Below are 15,837 nucleotides of genomic sequence, written 5' to 3'. Positions count from 1 at the left end.
TAAACTTGCAAGGTACCCAGTACGCCATAAATCATCCTAATTTTTCTGAAGTAGCGAAGTTGCCACTATGCCATTTTTCGTCATCCTTCGGAGAATCGTGGTACCCGTTAGACATCTGTAAAGGATTATGTGCACTTTGTGCTGTGGCTGATTATAATGAAATACTATGGGCACTTTGCAGTGGGTGGGAAGCAGTGTTGCGGAATGCGCGCCTCCATTCCATTTCATTCCAATTCCATTACGGGGAATTAGAACTTGCCGCAGTTACATTCTTTTCCATTCCTCGGAACGAAAAATTGGCCGCGTATCTGCGTGCTTCGCTGCAAATGTCGTGTAAAGACGATAGAAGAGGCGCTGTGTGAGATATGGACGCCATCTGGCAATACGTCGGGAAACATGAGTGCTGTGTTGCGTGCTGGTAGTCCCGGCGCAGCAGCAGGCGAAGACCGGCGGTGACCAACGCGACCGGCGGGGGACGCCAGCCAGCCCGAAAACGCGGTTTGGCGCGAAGCGCTGAAGCAGAGAAACGTCCGCACTCAACGAGTACTCTCCACACACTCTTTTATTTACACGTCGCCTGGGTAAAACAGGAACGCCAGAGCGGCGCCCACAACCGGCAGCCTGAAGGCCGCCCACAACGCTGCTTTTTCATTTTTTAAATATTTTTTTTCACCTTCTTGGCCTTCTCAAAACTAAAGTTTTTCAACACCAACCCATGGCATTCGTACAGTGCAATACACAACCGAAACCGAAACACAACAATGAGCTCGTGCGAAGGGCACGGAGGAAGGCTAATTTCAGCGCAGCCGCATTTTCAGCTTTGTTGAAACAGCGCTCACTAGACGACGACGAAGTAAAAGAAGGCACAGCACAGGTAGCGCCTGTCCTGTGCCTTCTTTTACTTCGTCGTCGTCTAGTGAGCGCTGTTTCAACAAAGATGAACGCATATCAACTCGCTCAAGCTTCCATTCTTATGCATTTTCAGCGCAGCTTAAGAAACTAGGGTCCTTAAAATTACGTATGTATGCATTTTCTATTAAAGGAACACGCCACCTAATACTTACCTAGTGACGTTGCACCTCAAATATGCATGATATTTACTTTTTGATCGACAACGTTCACAAGTATGAACAGCCATACCAGTTCAAGACGGCTGGCCCTTGGGCAAGTGGTTCAACTTTGGCCGAGTGGCTGAATCGAGGGACGTGCCGACAAACAGAAAGACAGACAGAAAGACAGACCAAAATTTCTGCGTTTAAGTTCCCCAAGAAAGACTATCGTCTTTAAAAAAACTTAGCCCATGTGGACTCTGGGAATGGCCGGGCAGCTCAATTTCATACCTGCAATTCTTCAACGTAGGAAAACATCTTGATAGTTTCATCGAGTTAAGAAAGAACGCCCCATAAAGCTGATGTCATCAGATGCATTAAGAACTGCAAAAGTACGCAAAACACGGTACTAAGGTCGAGGGAGAGAAGCTTGGTGACATATCTCGTGCAGTACAAGCACCCTACTAATTCCCATATGGGCAGCTCTCCCCCCTACCTATAGTATTTGCATGGTCAGCGTGTTTGAACGAATCGTGGCGTTTTATTATTCTTTAAGGTTAAATGTGTCAATGCTAAAATGACGACATTGCGTATTTTTATGCTGACAAAAGTAGTATTCAAGTACACTAAGCAGTTTTGCCACGCGTCTGGAGCGGCCGGGAATATGGAGAAAACTAAGATTTGGGTAATGGGAAAGAAAACCCTCTAGATCTGCTGGTATTAGTTGGAACAGTGCACCACTGGGGCACCTTGTGCCTTTGCATCGAATACGGAACGCTGGGCCTCACTGCTCGTCAGCACTCACGCTCGTCAAGCGGGCCTCGCAAGCATGGATGGGGTGAGGAGAAATTTCTGTGTTCGCCTGTGCACAGGTATGCAGTGTCTTTCTTCTCGCAAAGGTTATTTACGTGTGTGAGGTACTAAACTGCTCGTGAGATAAAGATCAGGCTGTGCGTAGAGTATTCGCCACTTTTGTGTGGGGGTGTCAATGGGAACTAACGCGTAGAAATAATCTGTTTTCTCCCTTGTGTATCTGCTGGGATAATGCATTTGTTTGTATACTAATTGATGGCTCGTTTTGTAGTAGGCGCGTTGCTTATAAAGGTACCATGCTTGTAATTAGCAAAGCCATTTTAAAAATACTGCTTTATTGTTAATTTCGAGGCTCTGACATGCTAATGTTTGAAGTTTGAAAAACAGGACGTAGACAAAAACGTGCTCTATTTTCGGAAAAAGACATAATTCAATTTCCATTCCATTACATGCAAAAGGCGCTTAATTCCATCCTCATTCCATTCCTCCCCGCAGGGGCGTTTGCGCAAGCAGGCGTTTGGTGTGTAGCGACACCACGGTCCGAGCTAAGGGGGGGTTTCGAACCCTCCCACGCCTCGCCGTGCATGGCTCAGCCGTGTCCGGGGAAAAGGGGATCCTGGGGGTTGAGCCGACGCCGGATGTTTGGACCTTTAAGGCCCCCCGGCAGAGGCAACACACCCCTTTGGCCCCGGCTTCACGTAGACGGCACACCTGGGTTGACCCACCCAGGAGAAATCGGCAGTCGCCTTTTCCTATCTCTCTCTCCCCTCATCTTCGTCTTTCTCTCTCACTTTCAGCCTTTCCTGTCCTCTCCTATCTTCTAGTCACTTCCAATTTTAGTGGCGGCAAGGGTTAACCTTGTGTGGCTACCCAACCTAGGGTAAACCATATTGGGTTATAGTAACGTCGCACTACTGGCGTTGCGCAGACATGTATACATGTTCTGCCACGCCCCCTTGTTGGGCTCTGTGGTGGGTGGTAGGCGCCGTTACCGAAAAATCCACTTTTTCCCATGGGATCCTCGACCCCTTCAGCAACCGATCGTGCCCCGAAAAGGGTACGCACCGACGTAACTTCACTTCTCTGGCCCAAAAACAAAGAAACCTTCCCGAAATTCCATGTCCTCCGCTGCGAACAATCCTCTACGAAAGCTAGAGCAATCTCACCCTTTCTTGTTGCCAAGTGTCTAAAGGAGACCATTGGAACCGGTTATAAGGCCACAAAGATGGCAAGTGGAGATCTGCTCCTCAAACTAAAGGATAACGAACAGTACAATAAACTCTCGCACCTCGTAGCCTTTGGTAACATACCTGTCTCTGTGAGCGCACATCGTACCATGAATACAGTGAAGGGCGTGGTATCGGACGAAGATTTGATGACGCTGAATGAAGAAGAACTCCTCGATGGATGGAAAGAACAAGGTGTGACACATGTCCAACGCATCACAATCAGACGTAACAACAGCGAAATACCAACGAAGCACTTGATACTCACCTTCAGTTCAACCACCCTACCCGAAACTCTTGAAACTGGATATGTGAAACTCAATGTCCGACCGTTCATTCCAAACCCGAGGCGTTGTTTCAAATGCCAGCGCTTTGGACATGCATCTCAGAGCTGCCGAGGGCAGCTGACTTGCACTAAGTGCGGCACAACTGGTCACAGTGCTGACGACTGCAATCATGACGCGGTCCTTTGTGCAAACTGCGACGGAAGCCACCCTGCATACACCAGAGCGTGCCCAGCCTGGAAGAGAGAAAAAGAAATAATGACTATAAAAGTTAAGGAAAACATCACGTTTCGGGAAGCAAGACAACGGATCTCGTCAATATTTTCACTAAAAACACCTTTCGCCGAAGTGGTGCAACGAGGGGCGGAAGCACAACGGCCCCTGGCGGTAGCCCGGAACACGCCTAGCGTGCCCAGGCTAACGCCATTTGCCCCTTCGGTGGGAGCAGCTAGCGCTGCCCTGCCCACATTCAACCTGTCCACACCAGTGGCCTCCACAAGCTCTGGCAGCAGCCAGGGCAATCACGAGGCCAAGGGAGTCTTATCGACCTCCATCTCGGTGGGGACAAAGACTTCGTCCACCGAGGCGAGGTCTAAGAGACGCGCAGACCGCTCTGTCGAGCGGGTGTCCAGTGCCTCGCAAGAGGCTATGGACACTACGTCAAGCCAAACGGCGCAGGAAGCGCCGAAGGAGCGGCGAGCTTCTCTCGACCGCTCCAAAAAAGACAAAACACCAATTACAGGGCCTAAGACCCCGTAAAATGAGCCAATCTTCGTCCTCTTTACACACAGCACCCTTTTTCCCATCATGGACAAAATCATACAATGGAACGTAAGAGGACTACTTAAAAATCAAGATGATATCCAAGAACTTTTGAGTAAGTTCAACCCGAAAGTGCTGTGTGTGCATGAAACACACCAAACTTCAAAACACACCAACTTCCTCCGGCAATAAATTACTTTCCGAAAAGACCGCGAGGATGCTGACGTATGGTCTGGCGGTTTGGCCATTATAGATGATAGAAGTATAGCACGCCACCATTTGAAGCTCCAGACGGCCCTTGAGGCAGTGGCCATTCGAGCTGTACTTTTTAACAAACTCATTACCATATGTTCCGTGTATATACTACCACATCATCAGCATCACAAACGTGATTTAGAATCATTAATAGATACTCCCAGAACCCTTTTTGATTCTAGGTGATTTTAACGCACACAATGTCCTCTGGGGCGATCCTCGCTGTGACGCTCGAGGACGTCTCATTGAACAGCTCCTTTTTCGTCTAGTTTATGTCTTTTAAATAAGAAGGAGCCTACGTATTTTAGCCTTGCAAACAACTCATACTCCTCCATAGATCTTAGCATCTCATCACCCTCCCTTTTACCCGTCTTTGAATGGAGCGTTCTGAAAGACCCTTATGGGAGTGACCACTTCCCAATCATCCTGAGTACGCCGACCAAAGACCAACTGCCCCCGCAGGTTCCTCGATGGAAGGTTGACTCAGCTGATTGGGAACAGGTACAAAACCCTTGCGCACATGACATGGAGTGAGCTGTCCGCTCTGACCTTAGATGACGCTGTCATGTATCTTACAGCTTTTATTCTTGACGCCGCATCAAAATGTATTGCCCAAACAAGCGGCCTGGGTTCTAAGCGGCGAGTTCCATGGTGGAACGATGCATGTAGAAAAGCGCGGATGAATCAGAACAAAGCGTGGGCGTTGTTTCGTGACTCCCCAACAGCAGAAAACCTGGAACATTTCAAGGAGGTCAAATCGCAGGCAAGGAGAACGCGCCGACAAGCCAGACGAGAAAGCTGGACAAAGTTCATATCGAGTATCAACTCGTACACAGACGAGGGAAAAGTGTGGAATAAGGTGAAGAAAATTAAGGGCCAACAAACGTACTCCCTGCCATTAGTAAATAGCCTCGGAGAAAGCCTGGAGGATCAAGCTAATTTTCTTGGCACACATTTTGAACACATATCGAGCTCCTCACACTACTCCGAAACTTTCCAAAAGTACAAAGCAAGAATAGAACAACAGAAGTTGGAAAGAAAATCTGCAAAAAATGAGGCGTACAACGAACCATTCTGCTTAGCAGAACTGCAAACAGCACTGAACTGCTGTAACACATCTACCCCAGGTTCTGACTGCGTAATGTACGAAATGTTGAAGCAACTACCCTCTGAAACGCAAAAAACCCTCCTCACTCTCTACAACCTTATATGGCTCTCGGGTGTGATACCCTCTTCTTGGAAGGAGGCTGTTATAATCCCAATTTTGAAACAAGGAAAGGATCCCTCTGCTGTATCAAGTTACAGACCCATAGCGCTAACAAGTTGCCTATGCAAAGTATTTGAAAAAATGATTAATTGCCGCTTACTACACTTCCTTGAATCAAACAAATTGCTCGACCCATACCAGTGCGGGTTCAGAGAAGGCCGATCCACCACCGATCATCTCATACGTATCGAGGCATGCATACGTGAAGCTTTTGTTCATAACCAGTTTTTCTTATCTGTATTCCTCGACATGGAGAAGGCCTACGATACGACCTGGAGGTTTGGGATACTGAGAGACCTCTCACACATGGGTATACGTGGTAATATGTTCAATGTCATCGAAAGTTATCTGTCTGATCGCACATTCCGCGTTCGAGTGGGCAATGTTTTGTCCCGAACATTTATACAGGAAACCGGAGTGCCACAGGGTGGGGTGCTCAGCTGTACGCTCTTTATTATAAAAATGAATTCTCTTCGTCTGTACATCCCAAGTAATATGTTTTATTCAGTATACGTTGACGACCTGCAGATAGGTTTTCAATCGTGTTCTCTTGGGATCTGTGAGCGACAGGTTCAGCTTGCTCTTAACAAGGTGTCCAAATGGGCTGATGAAAACGGGTTCAAATTGAACCCACAGAAAAGCACCTGCGTTCTTTTTTCACGAAAAAGAGGTTTGTACCCTGATCCTGAAATAGTCATGAAGGGTGAGCGTTTGCCCGTAAACACAGAACATAAGTTCCTAGGTATAATTTTGAAGGAAAGAAGACGATTCTTAAGGGCTCGTTTTCTTTGTTAGACACAATATTAATGAGAACTAACAGACAATAACGCCAAGGAAAGTATAGGGGGTGTTATGTGTAGTATTTAGAATATAAATGTGAAGAAAGTAAAGTGGACGAAAAGATAACCTGCCGCCGGCAGGGACCGAACCTGCGACCTTCGAATAACGCGTCCGATGCTCTACCACTGAGCTACGGCGGCGGTCATCCTCCCGTCCACTTTATGGGGTATATATGTGCATTTAAACCTTGGAGTGTTAGTCAGCGCCAATCGCAGCCATGGCGGCGAGTGTGGAGCACTCTTTTTCTGCCTTTATGGCGTCACGTAGCACGTGATCTTTTTACGAGCTGGCAGCTGACCAATAATCCCTCGCATACTACCTGAAGGCATCAAATCTGCCAGAACGAGACCCTTGCTATGAATGAAGGAAAGAAGACGATTCTTAAGGGCTCGTTTTCTTTGTTAGACACAATATTAATGAGAACTAACAGACAATAACGCCAAGGAAAGTATAGGGGGTGTTATGTGTAGTATTTAGAATATAAATGTGAAGAAAGTAAAGTGGACGAAAAGATAACCTGCCGCCGGCAGGGACCGAACCTGCGATCTTCGAATAACGCGTCCGATGCTCTACCACTGAGCTACGGCGGCGGTCATCCTCCCGTCCACTTTATGGGGTATATATGTGCATTTAAACCTTGGAGTGTTAGTCAGCGCCAATCGCAGCCATGGCGGCGAGTGTGGAGCACTCTTTTTCTGCCTTTATGGCGTCACGTAGCACGTGATCTTTTTACGAGCTGGCAGCTGACCAATAATCCCTCGCATACTACCTGAAGGCATCAAATCTGCCAGAACGAGACCCTTGCTATGAATGAAGGAAAGAAGACGATTCTTAAGGGCTCGTTTTCTTTGTTAGACACAATATTAATGAGAACTAACAGACAATAACGCCAAGGAAAGTATAGGGGGTGTTATGTGTAGTATTTAGAATATAAATGTGAAGAAAGTAAAGTGGACGAAAAGATAACCTGCCGCCGGCAGGGACCGAACCTGCGACCTTCGAATAACGCGTCCGATGCTCTACCACTGAGCTACGGCGGCGGTCATCCTCCCGTCCACTTTATGGGGTATATATGTGCATTTAAACCTTGGAGTGTTAGTCAGCGCCAATCGCAGCCATGGCGGCGAGTGTGGAGCACTCTTTTTCTGCCTTTATGGCGTCACGTAGCACGTGATCTTTTTACGAGCTGGCAGCTGACCAATAATCCCTCGCATACTACCTGAAGGCATCAAATCTGCCAGAACGAGACCCTATCGAGGTATAATTTTGGATGCGAAGTTAACCTTTGTACCGCACATAAAACACCTTAAGAATAAATGCATGAAAACAATGAATATCCTAAAGGTGCTGTCACGCACAGCGTGGGGCAGCGACAGAAAGTGCCTCATGAATCTGTATAAAAGCCTTGTACGCTCACGCCTTGACTATGGGGCGATAGTCTATCACTCTGCCAAGCCAAGCGCTCTAAAAATGCTGGACCCAGTTCACCATCTAGGTATCCGCCTCTCCACAGGTGCCTTTAGAACAAGCCCTATTGAAAGCCTTTATGTGGAATCAGACGAGTGGTCACTCCATCTGCAGAGAACGTATTCTTCTTTCATATATTTTCTTAAAGTGAATGCGAACAGTCAGCACCCTGCATATTCCACTATCAAGGACCTGTCCAGCTCTCAACTCTTTCGCAATAGGCCCACAATAGCACGCCCTTTCCCACTGCGCGTTAGAGAGCTAGCTGAAGAAACAAAATGTCCCACTGCTTGAATACCACCCTATTCGCCCCACTATGCAGCTCCCGCCATGGCAGTGGCAGCTTATAGACTGCGACACATCCTTCGTAGCTGTCACAAAGCACGCGCCCCTTATACACATTCGGATGTATTTCCTAGAGCTGCAACATAAATATGACTGCCCAGAATATTATACTGATGCATCTAAGTCCCATGCTGGCGTGTCATATGCAGCGGTTGGACCATCTTTCTCGGATGCCGGCGTTTTACCCACTAGCACAAGCATTTTCACAGCCGAGGCTTACGCGTTATTCGTAGCCGTTAAACACATTAAAGAATTGAATACACCGAGGGTAGTTATATACACTGACTCCTTGAGTGTCGTGATGGCGCTGAAAAATCTGAAAAAACATAGAAATCCGGTAATTATGTCCCTCTACTCAATACTCTGCGCGGCGTACGCGTCCAAGCAACATATCGTCGTGTGCTGGGTGCCAGGGCACCGCGACATCGCAGGAAATGTGTTGGCTGACCAGCTGGCCACGTCAACCAACGTAAGCGCTGCAATCTCTTCAGTTGCTGTCCCCGTGATGGACCTAAACCAAACATACGGAAAAAGCTCAGGGCTTACTGGCAAAAGTTATGGGACCTACAAACGCACAACAAGTTACACCTGATCAAACCACGCCTCGGTAACTGGCCACCTACATCAAAAACACGCCGTACAGAGGTCACTCTCTGTCGGCTTAGAATAGGACACACACACAGCACACACACACACCTTTTGTCCGGTGGTGACCCACCCAGCTGTGACAGATGTGGCCATCCACTTACCGTACATCACATACTCCTTGAATGCTCTGAGCTAGAGGCTTACAGAAAAAAACACTTTCCACTGGCGTTCACACAACACATACCCCTTCATCCAGCGATGTTCATAGGTAGAGAACCTCTTTTTAAATATGATACATTGAATGCGTTTTTAAAGGACATACGTACTTTTCATGTCATCTACGCAGGTGATCCGTAGCACGGCCTCCTAGAGGAGGCTGCTGCTGCGGATGCTACATCAAAAAGAGCACCTGCCTCCAGGCCCTTAGGACTAAGGGCGCTGACGAGGCATCCGTGCTAGTACAACCTCTATATTTTAGCGTCATGATCACCTAAAACTCATCCTCACCATGCACGTTTCACTCCACTCTCATGATTTTATTACATATATGTTTTACGCACCTTTAGTGCGCAGAATCTTAGGCCCTTATACAGCCACTAAACATCATCATTGTTCCCATCCGACACCGTTTCCTGGCGCTCTTTGGCCATCAATGGCCCTTGCGCCATTAAACAACATATATTATCATCATCAATGACCGGCTCAGGGAACACGCAAGAAATCTAATTAACAAAGAGCGAAGCCATCTTGTCGACCATTGCATGACATGCCCGAATTGTGAACCACGTTTCCGATGCGCAAAAATTGTAGGTAGAAGCAGACAAAAAACGGCTCGTGAAACGTTAGAAGCGTTTCTAATCAGGAAAGCAGGTGAGACGTGTGTCAGCGACACTTCCATTGCGCTTTACAAAGCTGAAATTGATTTTCTTTCGCGATATTTTTGATGTTTTCCGAGGATTGTTGTGACGTTGCGCCTGCGCAGCCTGTTGGTATATATGCCTGGAGATCTGCCTTCAATAAATCAGTTGTTAGTTTGCGCCTGTGCTCGTCTGGTCTTCTCTTGTGTTGTGTGGTGTTGCGCCTTTAACGATGGTTCCCATGTCTGAACACCAACTAGCCCAACAGTCAACTCTCATGATAGAGTTCTTGCGTATGCCAGCCGGCTCCTTTCTCCTGCCGAACGCAATTACTCTATTACTGAGCGCGAGTGCCTGGCGCTTGTATGGGCAGTTGGTAAATTCCGCCCCTATTTATATGGTCGCCCTTTCACCGTTACCACAGACCACCACGCTCTATGCTGGCTTTCAGCACTCAAAGATCCAACAGGGCGCCTAGCTCGTTGGGCTCTGCGCCTCCAGGAATTCACGTACACAGTGGTCTACAAGTCCGGCCGTCTACACCAAGACGCCGACTGCCTTTCTCGGTACCCCGTCGACGATCCAGACCTCGTAACGGATGATACGTCCATCTGTATTTCCTCGCTCTCCGCTTTCGGCAACATCGGTGACGAGCAACAGCGTGACGCGTCCCTACGAGATCTAATCACCCGCCTGAATACTGACTCGACGGACAGTTCGCTTCGCATGTTCGTCATCATCGACGGCATTTTATACCGCCGGAACATGCGCCCAGTGGGACAAGAACTACTAGTTGTAGTACCCACTCATCTCCGCTCGACCGTACTTCAGCAACGACATGATGTACCAACGGCCGGCCATCTTGGTGTTGCCAGAACGTACGACCGTGTCCGCCGACGCTTTTTCTGGCCCGGCCTCTACCGTTCCGTACATCGTTATGTCGCTACTTGCGAGTCGTGCCAACGCCGGAAAAAGCCAGCTGTGCACCCCGCCGGGCTCCTTCAACCTATCGACGTACCTGCTGAGCCTTTTTTTCGTGTCGGCCTCGACCTTTTGGGACCTTTCCCACTTTCTAACAACGGTAACAGATGGGTCGCCGTCGCTACGGATTATTCGACCCGTTTTGCCATTACGAGACCTCTCCCGAGCAGCTGCGCTACAGACGTCGCCGAGTTTTTGATCCAAGACGTCATCTTACATCACGGCGCTCCTCGTCAACTCATCACGGACCGAGGTCGTTACTTTTTATCCAAGGTAATCGAGGACCTACTTCGGTCTTGTGCAACCAAGCACAAGCTTACGACGGCCTATCATCCCCAAACGAACGGACTCACAGAACGTTTGAATCGCACGCTCACTGACATGCTCGCCATGTATGTCTCGACCGATCATCGCGACTGGGACATTGCGCTACCCTTTGTCACTTTTGCTTACAGCAGCTCGCGCCACGACACTGCTGGATATTCTCCCTTTTACCTTTTGTATGGACGAGAACCGACCTTGCCGTTCGACACGCTCGTACCCACCCCTGCCCACCTGTCCACCGAATATGCTCGCCACGCTATTAGCACAGCCGAAAAGGCCCGTCAGATCGCCCATCGACGCCTTTCGGAATCGCAACTCCGCCAGAAACATACATACGACAGCTGCCACCGGAACGTTCGCTTCAATCCGGGTGACCTCGTTCTCCTGTGGTCTCCGTCTCGGCATGTTGGCCTGGCCGAAAAACTTCTGCCCAAGTACTCCGGCCCTTACCGTGTGCTACGCCAGGTGACTGAGGTCACCTATGACATCGCCCCTCTGGATCACACGGCGCCCTCTACGTCTTCCAACGTCGTCCACGTCGCTCTCCTGAAGCCGTACCTTTCGCCCACCACCTGCTAACAAGCGCCGAGTCGGCGCTTTCGCCGCCGGAGGTCGATGTAGCGGGGTTGCAGCTATGACTGTGGGGAGGTGTGCGAAGAAGAGGCAGACGACGTGTCGGTGTTCTCAGAATACACAACCGCCATCTTGACTGCTGGACTATTCCATATTGTAAATAAGTTAAATATATTCGTAACAATATATTAGGTTATAGCGGCATTGTACGGCTGGCGTCTGCAGCCTTATATGTTAAGTGCTGCAGCGTCCCCTAGTTGGACTCCATGGTGGGTGGCCGCCACTGCTGCCGAAATACAAATACTTACTATGGAAACACCTGCATTTCCACGTCTACTCGATCGTTACCCTCAAACGAGGGTACGCACCGACGAACTAACCTCCTTTTGCCGACCTCGAACAACCTATCCGAAATTCCACGTCATACAAAGTGAAAATTCAGAGAAGCAAGCCAGATCCATTTCCCCGTTTGTCGTAGCAAGGTCATTGACTGAAGTCTTTGGACCGGGCTATAAGGCGACCAAAATGGCCAGTGGAGACCTTCTGCTGGAGCTGCCCGAAAGACAACAATATGAAAAGCTTGGCAGCCTTGTCACATTCGGCAACATTCCAATATCTGTCTCCCAACATAGATCAATGAACAGCTCACGTGGAGTCGTGTCAGAAACAGACCTCCTTGAATTGTCCGAAGAAGAACTGTTAGAAGGATGGAAAGATCAAAACGTGACCAGTGTAAAACGTATCACCATCAGACGTGATAACAAAGAAATTCCCACCAAACATCTAGTACTAACTTTTGCATCAAGCACTCTACCACAAGCCATTGAAACTGGGTACATCAAACTAGCCGTCCGTCCGTACATACCAAATCCAAGGCGATGTTTCAAATGCCAGCGATTCGGCCACGGTTCGCAGAACTGCCGTGGTCAGCAAACATGCGCAAGATGTGGAGGACAAGGCCACCCCTCTGACAACTGCACGAGCACACCTCACTGCGTCAATTGTGACGGCGACCATGCAGCCTACTCGCGGTCCTGTCCGAACTGGAAAAAAGAAAAGGACATTATAACTCTCAAAGTCAAAGAAAACATCTCATTTAAGGAAGCCCCCCCGCAGGGGCGTCTGCGCAAGCAGGCGTTTGTGTGTAGCGACACCACGGACCCGAGCTAACGGGGGGTTTCGACCCTCTCCCACGCCTAGCCGTGCGTGGCATTGCCGTGTCCGGGGAAAAGGGGATCCTGGGGGTTGAGCCAACGCCAGGCGATTGGACCTCTAAGGCCCCCTGGCAGAGGCAACACACCCCTTTGGCCCCGGCTTCACGTAGACGGCACCCCTGGGGCTGACCCACCCAGGGGAAATCGGCAGTCGCCTTTTCCTGTCCCTCTCTCCTGACACCTTCGCCTTTCGCTCTCGCTTTATATCTTTCCTGTCTACTTCTCTCTTCCGTTTACTTCCGATTTTTCGTGGTGGCGAGGGTTAACCCCGTGTGACATAACCAACCTAGGTTATATCATATTTGGTTATAGTGGCAATGTACAGTTGGCATGTCAGAGATCGCTCTCAACCTCTGCCATGTCCCCTCGTTGGGCTCGGTGGTGGGTGACTGGCATTGCCGCCGAACAAATCAATATTCTTATGGGATCCTCGAACCCTTCAACTGATCGTACCCTGAAAAGGGTCCGCACCGATGCATCTTTTCTGCTTTCGCCAAAAAACAAAGAAACGTTCCCGAAATTCCATGTAATACATTGCGAAGAATCATCTACAAAGGCTCGAGCTATTTCACCATTTTTGGTTGCTAAGTGTCTAAGGGAAACTATTGGAAGCGGCTATAAGGCTACTAAGATGGCAAGCGGGGATTTGCTCCTCGAAGTAAAAGACAAGGACCAGTATAACAAGCTTGCACACCTCGTGGCGTTTGGAACAATCCTGTCTCCGTGAGCGCACACCGGACCATGAATACTGTCAAAGGTGTAGTGTCAGACGAAGATCTAATGGAACTCAGCGATGCAGAACACCTGGACGGATGGAGAGATCAAAATGTAGTTCATGTGCAGCGCATTACAATCAGAAGGAATGACATCGAAATCCCGACAAAGCACATAGTACTGACTTTCAGCTCAACTACCTTACCCGAAACTCTGGAAACCGGCTATGTAAAAACTGCATGTCAGGCCCTACATTCCCAACCCGCGGCGTTGCTTTAAATGCCAAAGATTTGGGCATGCGTCCCAGGGCTGTCGAGGGCAGCTTACCTGTGCAAAATGTGGAACAACGGGACATTCCATTGATGATTGCAATCACGATGAGACGCACTGTGGCAAACTGCGACGGCCCTCACCCTGCGTACTCCAGAGCTTGTCCAACCTGGAAGAAAGAAAAAAGAAATTATTACTGTTAAAGTCAAAGAAAATATTACGTTCCGTGAAGCACGACAACGTATCTCACCGTCCTTCGCAATAAAAAACATCTTTCGCCGAAGTGGTGCAGCGGGGGGCGACACCACAACGGCCTTTGGCGGTTGCCCGGACCACGCGCAGCGTGGCCGAGGCCAGCGCCACCCGCCCCCACGGCGGGAGCAGCCAAGGCTGCCCTGCCATCTCCGATCCTGACCACACCAGTGGCGTCGACGAGCTGCAGCAGCAGCCAAGGCACACAGAGGCCAACGAGGTCCCATCGACGTCCGGCCAGGTGGGGTCCAAGACTTCGTTGCTCGATACGAAGTCTACGCAGCGTAGACATCGCTCTCTGGAGCGATTGTCCAGAGCCTCTCAAGAGGCCATGGACACCACTCCAAGTCAGACGGCGCAGGCAGCGCCGAAGGGGCGGAGGGACTCTCTCGACCGCCACAAAACACAAGACGCCAATTACGGGGCCTGAAAAAGGCCCCGTAAAGTAATTGAACGTGCTGGATCTTGCAATATGTCACCTAACATTCCTCTCTTCCAGTCCCTTGTAGCAGCAAATCTCACCTTTTAATTTCAATATGGCTTTATTATCCACTGGAATTGTAGAGGACTGCTACATAATTTAGGTGACATAAAAGACATAATAAACACCTTCTCCCCTGTGGCATTGTGCCTACAAGAAACAAACTTGGGCGACAGGCACACAAAACTTTTTAAAGGACTTCACTGTCATACGCCGAGAACCGAACCCAGGCTAGCAGGTTGTCTGGTGGCGTGGCTGTTATCGTGCAAAGTAATGTCCCTACAAGACGAGTAACGGTTAACAGCCACATAGAAGCCGTAGCGGTAACAATTTTAGCACATAAAACTATCACATTTGCTCCGTCTATATCTCGCCACTACGCCATTCACTCTAAGACATTTGGAGTTAATTTTAAACCAGCTGCCGGAACCTTTTATGTAACGGGGGATTTTAACGCCCATAACACGTTGTGGGGAAGCACTACGACGGATTGTCGAGGACAAATAATCGAAGATTTTATACTTGCGAGCGATATATGTCTCCTAAACACTGGCACAGCCACATACTGCTCCCCAAGTACTGGAACTATGAGCTGCTTGGATTTAGCGTTGTGCTCCCCATCTATATTTACCGATTTTAGCTGGAGAGTCGTTGATAATCCTTACGGTAGTGACCACATGCCTGCCATTGTACAACTTGTGTCTCCACTTCCCATGATCCCTGTAGACCACCGCGCTGGAAGCTTGAGTCTGCAAACTGGCCTCTGTTCACTAAAAAAGCTACTCTTGAAACAGAGATAATTGAGGGGTAAGTGTAGATGAAGAGCGACAGGTCACTGCCTGCATACTAGCAGCAGCAGTGGAGGCTATCCCACAATCTTCTGGCATCTTTTGTAAAAAAGTAAAACCCTGGTGGAATAGCGAGTGTAAAGAAGCAAAAAATTACAAACAAAGCGTGGGGTACCTTTCGCAGATATCCCACGCAAGAAAATCTTCTCATATTAAAAAAGCACGAGCAAAAGCGAGATATGTACGCAGGCAAGCAGAAAAAGTATCTTGGAAAAAATACGTCTCCTCCATCAATAGTTCAGTAACGTCCAGAGAATGTGGGATCAGGTGCGTAAGTTTAGGGGTGATTACACCTGCTACACGGTTTCCCATTTCTCTCAAACAGCTGGCAGCCAAACAAACTGCAGGAACAAGCAGACATATTGGGCCAAAACTTCCACACCAAATTCCAGCCAGGCGAAAATTCGCAAGGTCCTCAAATATAACA

The sequence above is a fragment of the Rhipicephalus sanguineus genome, chromosome 6, assembly GCF_013339695.2.
Source record: "Rhipicephalus sanguineus isolate Rsan-2018 chromosome 6, BIME_Rsan_1.4, whole genome shotgun sequence".
NCBI lineage: Eukaryota > Metazoa > Arthropoda > Arachnida > Ixodida > Ixodidae > Rhipicephalus > Rhipicephalus sanguineus.
Note: the sequence above shows the minus strand (reverse complement) of the source record.